Here is a 14,126-nt window from a genome sequence, read left to right as displayed (position 1 = left end):
GACAGGTGGATGGAGGGATGGACAGGTGGATGGAGGGATGGACAGGTAGATGGAGGTATGGACAGGTGGATGGAGGGATGGACAGGTGGATGGAGGGATGGACAGGTGGATGGAGAGATGAACAGGTGGATGGAGGGATGGACAAGTGGATGGTGATGGTGGAAGAATGTGCTATAGGATGGTGAGAGGTGTCAGCTGCCCCCTTCCACACTGTGGGGAACAGATAGGCAAACATAGAGCCTGCAGCAAGTCCTGATGAGAGACACTATGGACATTAATAACTACAAAGGTAGAGCAGTACAAAGGCATGCTCACCAAGATAAAGGAAGGCTTCTCCACAAAGATGGGCTGCAGGAGATATGGGGACACCCTTGGGAGGAAGAAAGGCTTGAAAAAGGAGAGAGCCCAGCACCTCCTTGGATGCCCTATTATAGAGTCACTGGACTCCCTGCCCCACTCTGAGCTCTGCTGGATAAAGAACCCTTGTGCCTCCATCTGACAGATGGAAAGACAGACCGAGTGTCAGCTCTCCTCAGGAGAGTCACCCGGAGCCCAGAATGGGAGGAAAGAACTAGAACAAGCAGGCAGATGATCTGGTGTATCCGGTCCCCTCAGAGCACCCTCAGTGGTCTCACCACAGTCAGCCCTGATGCTCGCAGTTGGTGACCTCTTGTCGTCACTCAGACTGGGTGTGCAGAGGCTGAATTGATCCACAGCATCTTCTTCAAAGCCATGGACCACTCATGGTGGGGAGGCGGTCAAAGAATTGGAGCCTCAGGGAGGGACAGCCACCCCTCCAATCCCATCCCTAGCTCTGGCTGTTTGTTCTCATGCTGGCTTGGTGGGACCCCAGCAAGGCTGATTCACAAGGTCCCCGGGTCCTGCACTCTCTGTGTAATGTCTTTCCTTACTCATGTTTGTGAGTCACAGGTCTCACTCTGTAGCCCACGCTGGTGTCAAACTCATGGCAATCCTCCTGCCTCCATCTCCCTAGTGCTAGGATTAGAGATACATGCCATTATATGTGTGCAGCCATGCAAGGTTTTAACCACTACTCAAAACTCATTAAACACTCACTCCTGCACCTCACAGACGTTTAGCTTGTTCTCCAGCTGCCACCACACACACGCCACAGGGCTTATGTTCTTCCCACCAAGCCCAGTACGACAAGGCAAAGGAGGTTACCAGGACTCTCATTGCTACTGACAACATAAAATTCTAAGTTCGGTTGTTCTTTAGAAATATGAAATGAATTCCCAACATGATTGAGCCTTCCCTCCTGGGTATTTATCCAAAGAAATGAAGACCCATGGCCCCACAAGACATGCAGGAAGGCTTATGGGGCTGTCTATAACAGCCCAGGCCTGGCAATCGTCCAAGTGCCTACTACAAGCAAGTGGGAAAACACAGTTTTCCAAATGGAGAAATAAAGGGGACACATGTTTATGGGTCCATGTGGTAATAATATACATGAAAGTCAGAAGAGTGAGTCTTGGTGGCATAATTCAGACAAGGTGAAGCCAACAGGAACTGGATTCCTGGGAAGATGAGGGGGTAGGTGACAGGACAAGAGGGGTCATGGGGTGTCACATATGCTCTATCACAGCGACAGCTACAAGGCACGTGCTTAAGCCAACACTCAGCTCACTGTATGCTGTGAGCATGTGTGATCTGTTGTATTTCCCAGTAAATCAAAAAAAACCCACAACAACAACAAAGCGCTTTTTCAAAGCTGCTTAAGGCCAGTACGCTGTCATGGAAGACGGGAGTGTGACCCTGAAACTAAAAAACCACACTCTGTACATGGCAAGAAGCAGTTCACATCTTCTGGGGTGACTGGCCAAGATTTCTTGATAAAAATCTCTTTGCAGCTTAATATCTCTCAAGACTACAACTGGCTAACCCAGATACAAGGTCAAGGCTCTGGGAAAGCTTCGGGCTCAGTTCCAGCTCTGCTTTGGGGCCTGACCTGGAGGGATTGCACAGCAAGCTAAGCTGGCATGGGGTTGGGAGGCAAGGGTCAGTACAAGACAGGGATTCCCGAGCCAGGCTTACTGTAGAATCTTTCGAAAAAGTCAACTTACAAAATACATATAAACCCTGCTTCCCCATGTGTAGTAATCTAAAGCCAATCTCTGTGCATGGGGGGGGGAGTGTGGAACCCAAGGCCTCATGCATGCTAGGGCGTGTTCTCCACCATGTGACCCATCCCCCAAGTCCCCTCCCACTGTGCAGAGCACCAGTCCACTGCTCACGCTGTATAGACAGGAGGAGCAGGCATCCTCAGCCTGAGGCAGCATCCCTGCATCCCAGGTTCCGCCTATGGCTCCCCAATTCTAAGTTCCTTTTAAAGTAAAAAAAACACAGGTTTGGGAGTTGAATCTGACCCTCTGTCCTGTTGTTTTCTAGTGCCATGATCTTCTTTAAGTCAGAACTGCTGTAAACCCCCAGGTAACAGTTCCTGGTGCCAGTGATTAGGAGAAAGAGGGTCCCAGTTGTGTTTGGCAGGACAATGGCCTCCCTTGCTCTATAGAAGTTTTCTTTCTTGCTTGTTGTCCTTGGCTCTTAAAAAACCAGGAATCTCCCCCACCATGTTGACCCACTGCCCAGATAGACCAAGATGAACCAGGCCAGCACGGGAGATTTGGGCTGCCTCTGTCAGTCCTGGCTGGGTACAGCATAAGGACACAGACAGGGCAAGTGTGCTTTCCTGTAGCCAGGGGAAGGAGGGTAGTGTGGCCACTGAGGGTCCCAGCCCCCTTCCCAATGCCTGGAGGGACCTCAGTCACAGGCTGGAGCTACAGGCCTGTGGCAAGCTTGGCTACATTCAGTCAAAGCATTGGACAAAGAGCCCTTGCCTCAACTGTCCTGAGATCCATGTGAAGCTAGGTTCTCCACCCAAGTCCACATTCACGTCCTACCAGGTCACACCAGGAAGGGACCTTGAGTCATTGGTTCCCATAATGACATAGTCTGCTATAGGGAGGACCACAGCTCCTGTGTGGTTAGCAGGTGCTCCCGGCGTACTCAGATGCCCAAGTTCTGTGCTTTAAGAAACAAGACCAAGGCTAGGAGTCCAATACTCCACCGCCATCACCCCCATGTCTCCCAGCATAAGACAACCTGGGTGAATCACTTCCCCTCTCTGGGGCTGCTTTCACACTCACATGCAAGACAGAAAAAAATCTACAGAGCAGAGGAAACCATGGCACTGCCAAACATCACCCAGTCTCTCAAGCACTGGCATCAGCAGAGGTCTAGGTTAGATATGGAAATCCTGGGCCGCTAAGGTGACTAGAACAGGAGCTCTAAGGAGAAGGCCTGGGAAGGAACCCACCACCATGAGGTCTGTAAGCACTGGCCTTTCCTTGTGGGGTGCAGACACACCAGGGAAGCTGGCAGGGACTCAGCCTGGGTCAGAGCCAAGGACAACCCTGAGGACACAGATGAAAGGGCCTGGGGAAGGCCATAACCCTGAACAGACCAGGCCCCATGCCCTAGTTGCACGAACAGTGTGGAGAGCACCCCAGGAAGGCAAAGACAGTTTCCAAGCAAAGACAATACACTCATAACCACACACACACACACACACACACACACACACACACACACAGAGGCCTGTGTACATACACACATGCTCTCATCCTCACCGACAGACATACATATACTCCCTTGAACACACATGCATGCTCACACACACACACACACACTCATTTGCCCATGCTGACACACTCACACAGAGTCATGCATACTCACGCCAATGTGCTCACACATTCCCTCACATACAGTCAGGCTGACAGGCACACATATACTCTCTCCAACTCTCAGCTTCCCAGCTGCCCCATCAAGCTGCCCTCCCTGGCCGTTTACAGAACAGTTGTCAGCGCCCACCCTCAGCTGCTCCCTCAGATGGGAAATGCCAGGAAAGGCTGGAGAGCTGAGTCTGGGGAAGAATCCTGCCTGCAAAGCCCAGAAGGCAAGAGGCTGAGCCCTGGTCCCTCATGGCCAGGGCAGGCCCTTCAACCCCATGCCTCAGTCTCCCAGTGCACTCGGGAGGAGAGACACTCTTGAGCATGGGCCCACAGGGAATGGCATGAGAGCCAGGCCGGAAACTGATCACAGGCTACAGGCAGCCTCTCCTTTTCTGGATGAATTTGTTATGGAAGGAACTTCCAGACTGCTCGGAAGTGAGAGAGGAGGGTCAAGCATTGGGTCTTCCGGAATGCACCCTCGGGACCGTAGCCGGCCTTCCCAGGCACAGCACTGCCTTTGTCTATCTCTGAAAGGCTCTGGGAAGGGGGAGGGGAAGAGAACTCGGGGGCTGTATAGCTGATGTCATCTTCAGAGCAGTCCAGCTCTTGCATCTTACCCAGACCTGGAGAATGCTTAGTCCTCATCAGCCTCAGTTTCCCCACAACACAGAGAAAGCTCCAAGAACCAGATGTCTCCAGAAACAGAACCAAGCAGAGCCTTTTCAGGTTCACACATTAGAATACAGATCCTGTCTTGTCGAAACGCTGATCCAGCTGTCCCATGCCAAAAGCTTGGCCCCTAGGTACAGCCCACCTCAGAAGTCCCTCCAGTTCCTCCTGCCATGGTTTCTGAGCCCACAGTCTTCCCACCTCCTGGGATGCTGCCCTATGGTGGTCTGCCAGAAGCTCTACATATGTTGCTCAGGGAGATAGCCCTAGGAGAGCACATGGTACACCTCAGCCCCACTGTGGTCATCCTTTGTGAATTCAGAGCCACAGGCCTCCAGTGTTTCTCATGATGTTTCCCATTGACCTTCCAGGTACCCTGTCCTGAGCCTGCTCTGTCTGAGTTCCATCAACCTCAGAACAACAGAGGTCACTCTACCCATCTTTGTACACCATGAGTACATGCCTGCCAGCATGCATGATCCACTCTGCTCCAACCCAAGATGACGGCTGTTAGAGCAAACAAATGTGTCTGACCCCTGCCCACCACTCAATAAAAATAAAATAAAGTAATGAAATAGGACAAATAAGGTCACTTCATTACCTTGGTCAGCCTGATTCATAAGCTGACAGGCAGGATCATAGTATGCCAGACATGTGCACCCACCAGGTTCCCATTGGTTGGAATCAGGTCTAACGCAAAGCCTCCATGTCTTTCCCCAGCAGGCTAGCTCAGCTGCACCAGTGTAGACTTTCCTCTGACCTATGCAGATCTGTCTTCGAGACCTGGGATTTGAGGACCTTAAACGACGGGGCAGACTGCATCTAATGCTACCAACAACTTTATTTGGGTTTCAGTGTACTTTTATACACAGATGTAACAAAGAAAGCAACAATACAAGGAAGGTTGAGTTCAGAAAAACATGATCAGACACAAAAGCCAGTAAGCATGTACTAAACGCTAACAGAACAGCCCTTTCCCAGAACTTTCGCAAGACAGACCAATTTAAACACAATTGCCTGGCACGTACTGTAGATTCTATCAGAGAAAGCATGAAAGCCAGGGAGAAGGCTGTATCCAGATTCGAGGTGCACCAAGGACAGCACTCAGCAAATCCTTTCACCATTCTGACGTCCGACAAGAATAAAAATGTCTTACAAATTGAATGCAAATATTTGTCACAGGAGGCACAAAATAACATCCAAGAGAACAATCCAGGGAACAAAATGCACCTGAAGTTAAAGGCCCTCTGCCTTTAGAAGCGTCTCTCTCACAGTTTCCCAAGACATTGGTCACCATGCGTCATTCTTTTGACTGTGTCCCAACACCACCATAAATACTACTTGACTTCAGGTTGAGGACAAAAGGGTCCAATGAGCAACAGCTCGTTCTGGCTTTTGTATGTGTGCTGCCGGGAGTGTAAACTTCATCCATCCACTGAGCCACACTCCAGCTCAAACTTAGGCTGACGACTGCAGTTACAGTCCTTCCCAAGACCCTAACCCCTTGACCTCTGCTTGGGCAAGGCCGCTGATAGCCTCCAGGATCTTCTTGCCTGGCCTGTGCCTCCAGACAGGCTTTCCAGCCCTACTTTCCTACAGGCCTCACCCTCTCCTCTTAGCTGGAGGTACACCTATCTGGGGAAGAAGAAACACTCAGAGGGAACTGCTGTCTGCCGAACACACAGGATGTGCTCCATTCGAATTTCCAGCCTGGGAATGAAGCCTATGTAATGTCCAGGACACAAAGAGTGTCTAGTCTCTAGCCACTGGCTCAACGGGCAAACTGTAACATGGCCGGGCTGAAAGAAAGGAAGGCTCTCTACCCTGAAGCCTCCCTACAATGTCTAGAGGGATGCTAAGATGAATAACGTCTGAGGAAAAAAACAGAAAAGAGATACAGAGAGACAGAGAGATGGAGGGAATCAGGAAAGATCCCTATCCCCACACACCCACTACAACTACAGCCCATCCTGACCATCCCTGTCGCAAGACTGGAGGATTTCCTGGGTACTTCTTAGTTGCCTCTTGTGCATACGTACATGCATAGTGTGCATGTGTGTCTATGATATGAGTGTCTCTAAGTGTCTGTTATGTATACACATGGGTTCACAGGTGCATTTACCCAGGAGTGCATTTGCAGAGGTCAAAAAAGGTCAGGGGTACTGTTCTGTTGCTTTTTGCCTTATTCCCTTGAGATGAGGGTCATTCTCCAAAGCTAGAGAGAACCTTTTGTCAGCTAGGCTGACAGCCAGCAAGCCACAGCAACCCTCCTGTCTCCATACCACAACAACAATGCAGTTATAGCTTTCTACATGGTCATACCTGGCATTTTAAAACCATGTGTGCTGAGCATTTAAACTCAGGTTATCATATGAGGCCAGCAAACGCTCTGACCCTGAGCCATCTCCCCAGCCCCAATGCTGCTTGGTTTTTAACCATCTCCTTCTGACACGGATGAGAACATAAGGTCAAAGAAAAAAACAAGAAGTCTGGATTTGCTTTGGCCACTTGTCTCCAGCACTGAGACCTCACCTCATTGTCTCTTGAACAAGTGAAGCAATGAATCAGATCAAATGAGTAAATGTGTGGGGAGCCATCCTGCCACCAAGTTCTCTTTATATTTGAATGGAGGCTGAGGATAGCCCATGGCACACACATCTCTGAAGGATTCTACATGTTTGTAGGGCTAGCTTTGAGAGTACCCAGCTGTGGGGCTTTCCCCTTCTTATATCTGTGTCTCAGACAACTCTCAGGATAGGTCCATAATGGATTCCACCATCACCACCTAAACATTGAGCTCTGGGGCAGCCTGAGCTCTGTCTGCTCTGAGAGGTATTTTCTGTCCTAGGTTCAACATGCTACAAGTGAGCACCAACTGTATGCCGCTGCCCCAGACCCTGGCAGGTGCCTTGACACTAACAGAGCTCCCAAAAGGCAACACTTTGAGCATACACTTCCCAAGGGGGCTTGAGAGGGTATTGAGGTCAGTAGCAATGTCAGAAATTAACTCCCTTCCAGAAGTCACACTGAAAGGGGGGTGGAGGCAGAGAGACATTAATGGCTACATAATACATAATGAGACTACATAATGAGATCCTGTTTCCAACAAAAAAAATAAGTTTTGTTTTGTTTTGTTTTGTTTTTAAAGCAAGTTGCATTTAGCTTAGCAGGGCACTGGGCCACAGACAAAATAGAACAGGGAAGAGAGGACAGGCACTGGCTGAGGGAACCAAGGCTATGTCCACTCACTACCTGCAAGTCAGGAAGCAGCAGAGAGTGTACGGGAATGAGGAAGCAACAGATTGGAAGGATTGCTTCCTTTCCAGAAAAGGCAGGGCCAGGGAGATGCTCGGACTGTACAGTGCTTGTTCAAGTATGCATACCTGAGTCTGATCCCAAGAACCCATAGCAAGAAAATGGACAGCAACAGCAAGTACTTACAGTCCCAGTGTCAGGGACAGAGGCAGGAGGGTTCCTGGGGCTTGCCAGGCAATCAGTAAGCTTCAGATTCAGTGAGGAATACACCACAAAAACTTAAAGGGCAGAGAGAGTAAGGAAGACACCCGGTGTCAACCCTGGCCTCCATGTGCACATGCTTACCTACACACACAAAGAAGAAAAAGAGAAAGAGGAGGAGGGGGATGAAAAGGAAAAGACACAGGGCATGCAAATATGAGGACCTAAATTTGGATCCTGCAACCCACATAAAGCCAGACACCGTAGCCTGCATACGTGTATAATCCCAGAACATCCACAAGAAGATAGGAGGCTAACAGGAAGATCCTTGGAAAGTCTCTGGATTACCCAGGAGCAAGCAACAAGAAACCCTGCCTCAAACAAAGTAGTTGACAAAGATTGATGCTGAGGGATGTCCTCTGACCTCCACACATGCACCAAGGTGCACATGCACACCACACATACACACACACACACAGACACACACACACAAAGGTGGAACCAGAGAGCCAGAGAAACCCTGGCCATCACCATACCATTCATCACCACTGTCACCAGCAGGGGACAACCATGAGTCAAGCCAAGATGCCCTGGTTCTTGACAAGGTTAAGAAGTCACCATCTCTCACTTAATGAAGCTGGGACTGCCTCGTTGAATGGAATATTGGATTTCCCTCTGGAACCGATGATCCCTGCAGTGGCTGTCTTTCCCTGACCCTACGCCAGCTCCATTTTTAAAAGTCCTCTGGGGGCACTCATTTTGAAAAATCAAATTAGCTTTGCTGTTTATTACCCTGTCTGAGCTCTCGTGTGTGCATGTGGTGGATGAATCACGAGCACCTGCCACAGTAATACCCCACAAAGGCACCACACAGCACAACAGCAATACACCTCAGCAGCCCAGAGGCGTGGAGACCCTCCCCAACCAAGGATAAGGCCCAGAGATGATATCTATGCTAGGATGGAACCCAACACTGTAGGACGCACATGCCAAGATTAGTCATGGCTAATCAGAGAGTTCGGAAGTGCCAGTCAGATGGAATTATGTTTCTTGACACTACGAAATACTGTACAATATTCCTATTACATCGCATCAAAAATCACAGGGACTTACACACACATACATACACACACACACACTCATACACACTCATACACTCAAACACACACACACCGGGGTGAGGCACGTACACATGCACATTCACAGAAGACATATTTATTGATTGCCCACTATACACTGACATTGTTCTAGAAGCTGCATATACAACAGAGAACAAAACAGACAATATGAGCTTATATTGCTGGAGAAGGATGACAAAAAAAAAAATCAATCAGTAAAAGACACAGCCTGGTCCAACTGTGAACATCTCATAGAAAAACAGAAGAGAGCTGGGCCATAGATCAGCCAGGGTGGGCCCTGGGTTGCCATTTTAAAAAGGAAGCTGATGGGGTGGAGAGAAAGCCGGGCAGATACTGGGCTGTTAGAAGGGAACTGGTGAAATGGCAGATGCCAAGGCCTGTGGCAGGAAAGCCCTTGGCAAGCCCCTGCCAGGGAGCCTTGGTAATGACCCTGGTGTTTCTTGAGAGATATGTTATCACACATAGATTGGCTGCCTTTCCTCAGGATTTGCACCTGGAATTCTTGCAGGTGGTGACCTACAAATAGGGTTACAAAATGGTGCCTGCTGTGAAGAGCTCACAGATGGGTGATGGGATACCACCAGCTACCCAGACGCGAGAATCAGTGACTGGAACTCTATCTCACACTGAAAGGAGCTGAGCTTTGGTCTTGCTGTCCATTGTAATGCTAAGTGTGAGCCCCAAGACCTGGAATCTGCATGTAGACCCAAGTGACTCTATGTGATCCTGACGCCAAGTTATTTCTGATTGGTTAAAAAAAAAAAAAGATGCCAACAGCCAATAGTTGAGCAGAAGAGACATAGGTAGGGTTTAGGATTCACAAGCTTGGTGTGAGAAGAACCATGACGAGGAGAAGGTGAAAGAGGAAGGAGAAGCTGCCATGGGTTAGGTGAGCCATAAAAATGTGGCCCTGGGGGCTGGTCAATTGGAGTTAAGAGCAGCCTAGATGAGTTATTACGTAGTAATAACTCGGGGGTATCAATAGGAAAGTAGATTCTAACAGCATAGAGGGTAGATATTTGCCCAGTTCTTGTGCTGTTTAAGGATTATTATAAATATAAAGGTTGTGTATGTATTTTATCCAGGAACTGAATGGTTAAAGGCTGGGTAGCAACCCCAGATTGGGATTAAATAAATTTCAACAACAGAAAGGCCATAGCTCTCCTCTCATCCTGAGTGTATCTGAACACACACTCCATGGGGACAGGGCTCTCCTCCTGTGACAGCTGCTGTGTTTCTGGTGCTTGGCACAGTTGCCACTAAGCAGACACTGGTGGTATGAACAAGTACCCTGAGTGATGGGCTGTCTCTGGGCTGTGTGATGAAATGAGGAGAAGGCCCAGAGAACCCTGATTCACAGAGAGAAGGGCTTGGTCTCTCGGGCCAACTGAGCTTTCAGACAGGGGAGAGGCCAACTCAAGAGGAAAGCTGGAATGAAGGAGAAGTCGCTAAGGAACAGGAAGGGCATGGGAAAGAGGCCTGCCCCACCTTGCCTAGCGATCATGCAGAGGCCTTAGCCATAGCTGGCCACCTGGCTACTGCAAAGGGAGATTGAACTGGCCAGGTAACAGGCTGGCTAAGGTATGAGATGTCCCACTGGCCACAGTGATATTGAGTGTCAGGGAACGGACATCCAAGACCTGGCACAATTTACCTATAGCCTGTGCCTGTTGCTTCATCTGCAAAGAGGACATAGTACATCAATGTCAATACATGTCCTGTGAGTCCATGTGTGCACTGTGCTGGGATAGAGCTTAGATGGTGCTGACGGTCCTCATAGCTCTTCCAGGGCAGGGCCACTGACAGTTCTCCAGAGACACTGGAACAAAGATCTCCCACAACGTAGGGCAACAGTCTCAGAGAGCCTCAGCTTCCTAGCCCAGGGTTCTGAGGAAAGCCTGCTACCACCTCAGGCAATGACTTCCTAGTCTCCCCACCCCCTGTAGTAACATTGCACTCAGTGCCCACTAATGGCAATCTTCCAGTTTGCTTCCTAGTCATTCCTTGACCAGTGAAGGGCAGCCCAACCCCACCGTCTCAACTTACCAGCCCCCAACAAGAAAAACCTGTCTCACCAGGTCAGTCTCCAAGTGTAGAGGGCCTACGGCAGGCACCTACCCCCACCCTCATTCACACACACACACACACACACACACACACACACACACACACACACTAGCAGGCACTTCTGTCAGGGTAAAGAGGGAGAGGATTATGCCTGGGCTGGGTTCAATGGGTTCTAGAAGGACACCCACATGCCAGACTGGATTGAGATACCAGGCCTGGAATATGGGGAGCATAAATGCCTATAGGTAACTTCTAGGCCCATCTGAACCCCAGAGTGAGGTGCTTAGCAAGGGCACAATCTGCCTGCTAGACCCAGAGTTCCACTGTATTAAGATGGAGACAGCACCAGGGTGAATACAATTTTCAGACCCAAGACCTGAGCAGCTTCCACACACAGCTTTAAGAAGGAAAAACAGCAGGAGCCAGCACAGGTGGATCCCCAGATCTCAGGCTGCTTTGCTCTTAGCCTGGGCACCGAGATAGAACTGGCTACTATTCTTGGTTTTCGAAGGAAAAGAAATAAGGTCCCAGGCGGAAGGTGTCTGGGGTCAGTTTATGTTGCTCTGTCTCTGAGACAGCAAGCTCTGGAGGTGAACTCTGTTGAGGAAAGTAAGGCAAGCAGGAACAGATAGGGGGCTAGCACATAAGCACTGCTTGCCTGGTGGGCAGCACAGCTCTCTCGGAGGACCTGCTGAGACCACTTGGAGACATTCAGAACTCTCATAGTGGCTGAATGTCTCATAGATGGGAAGCCATCTGCACACTAACAAGGTGGCCACCGTCAAGGACAAGAGCCAGCAAGAACAACTGTAACGGCCTGACTCAGCCACAGCTCTGTGGATTCCTACACCCTCCTCCTACTTCCAGCCACTCTGGACTTTCTGTGCCCAGGACCACACACAGTGGCTTCTAGCTGGGCTCAGGCCTGAGCTAATGCAGCCAGGTTGTGACATTCAGTGGATTCAAGGCCTTCTCCTTCCCTCAGATGGGGCCAGCTTGAGGCTAGAATCAGGGCAGCCAATGCTCTCTCCTCACCCTTGTCGTCACTCCTGTCCTCATGGCCCCTGGCTTTAACACTGTACATGTGTCCTGGCTTTCGTGTCTAGCCAAATCTGGGCTGCTAATCTGGCAGAGGGTAACAAAAAGCTCCCAGCATCTTCCAGAAACATCTGCCCTGGCCCTCAATTTCAAATCATCTTGTCCTCTGAAATCATCCTAGACTCTAGAGTAAGATCCCAAGAGGGACCGGGCCAACCCTCCCAGCATCTCACTCTCTTGCCACTGGTCCTGCTCTCCTCATTCATCCCTACTGGTTGGACACAGTGGGGGCTCTCACTCTGTCCATCTCAGCACCTCAGTCCCATCCCGAGTTCCAGGGCCTTGCATGCTTACAGGTGGATGCCAGCCGGCACAAGCAAGATCCATCCCTCTTGCCTCCTCCCCTGTGATGCCGCCAGGCACATTCAAGTCACACAACCTTAGGCCGCAGGACCCAAATTCCAGAATTCTGAGAATTTAGAAGGGAGATATCAGCACCGAATGGCCAGCACCAAATGGCTTAGCTGCTAGGCCTCAAAGACTTTCTGACCTTCCCTGTCGGTCATGGCCAGAGGAAGGACTGAGCCGGGCTTCTGAAGTGGGGGAAGGGCCGAGTCTGACAGAAGGAACACAAAATAGCATTCAGACTAGGAGCAAGGCTGTGTCCTGATGACAGACTGGCAGAGGTTGCATGGCTTCCTTTCCAGTTTGGCTTGGTGGTGAAGGGGTATTTGATGATTCCTCCTGGGGCCAGTGTACCCTTCAAGGGCACACTATACATAGAATCCCTGCTATTACCACCTACCACAGAGCAGGGGCCTGGGAAAGATGTGATTATCTCAGGGAGGCAGAATGGTCCCCAGGCATCCAAAGAGGCATAATTTCAGCTAGTCTTGAGACAAGACAGTGAGTATTGGTGTCTCAAGAATTTAACGATTTGAACAGATCCCTGAGGGAAGACAATATTGGTTTCTGGACAGGGAAGGTCATGAGGCCTGTTCCTATGCTCAGAAGCCAGGCCAGACAGGTGGACTGTAGCTGGGGGATGATGAGAAGTAGAGACACCCGGACTCTTTATGTCCCCAACAGTCAGTGACTATGAAGTTATAGAAAGAAAAGAGGACACCCCTGCCCATTGCAAGGGGTCCCCAGCCCCCTGGGAAGTTCTCTGTGCATTCCCTTGGAGACAGGGATTGGGAGTTTGTCAGTATTTGCAATCCTTATCCCATGATTTTTAGGGGCTTGTGCAACTGTGATACCCATTTAATGGGAAGTAACACTGAAGCTTAGGGAGACTTGGTTACTGCCCAGAGTCTATGCTTGTGGCTATTTGCTGGTCCTCCAGTGCCTCAGCCACTACCAGGCCAGCTGTCCTTGATGAGAAAAGGCAGTGGGAAGGAAAGTAGGAGTCTTACAAATTTCCAGGGTTCCCCCAAGCCTACCAGGTCCTACCTAAGGGCCTTTGGAAGAAGAGGCAGAGCTTGTCCACAGCTGCTCATTCTTGGCTCACAGGTCTCAGTTAACAATCGGAGTAAGCAGGCCAAGTGAAGGACTCATCACTGACATGCCATTAGAGAGAGCGCCATTATTCATACTAAGGCTCATCTCTGATACACTATCAGAGAAAGAAACCATTGTCCAGATGAGGTTCATCACTGACAAGCCACTAGAGAGAAAACATTGCCCATTCAAGGGACAGGAGATTCTGGCCCCTGAGAGATGCCAGGGTGGGGAGCTAAGCAGACATTCTCTCCTGGAGTTAGGAGCAGGACCTGGGAGAGACATCCCAGGAGCCATAGGATTAGGACCAGCCTGGCCACCAGCAGGTGTCGCTGCAGCCAGGAAGAAGAAGCAGAACTTACAGGGCTGACTGAGTCTCAATACCAATGGCTGGACAGGGCTGTCCTGGAGGGGACCCATTTAGACCTGCAGAGGGCAGGGTCACACCAACCCCGGAGAAGCCCTGGGGCACTTGCCTCATCAGCAACTGCCCTGTCATTTTTAC

This window comes from Grammomys surdaster, unplaced genomic scaffold (genome assembly GCF_004785775.1).
Source record: "Grammomys surdaster isolate TR1022 unplaced genomic scaffold, NIH_TR_1.0 126187, whole genome shotgun sequence".
Classification (NCBI taxonomy): domain Eukaryota; kingdom Metazoa; phylum Chordata; class Mammalia; order Rodentia; family Muridae; genus Grammomys; species Grammomys surdaster.
This window is presented reverse-complemented; position numbering follows the sequence as displayed.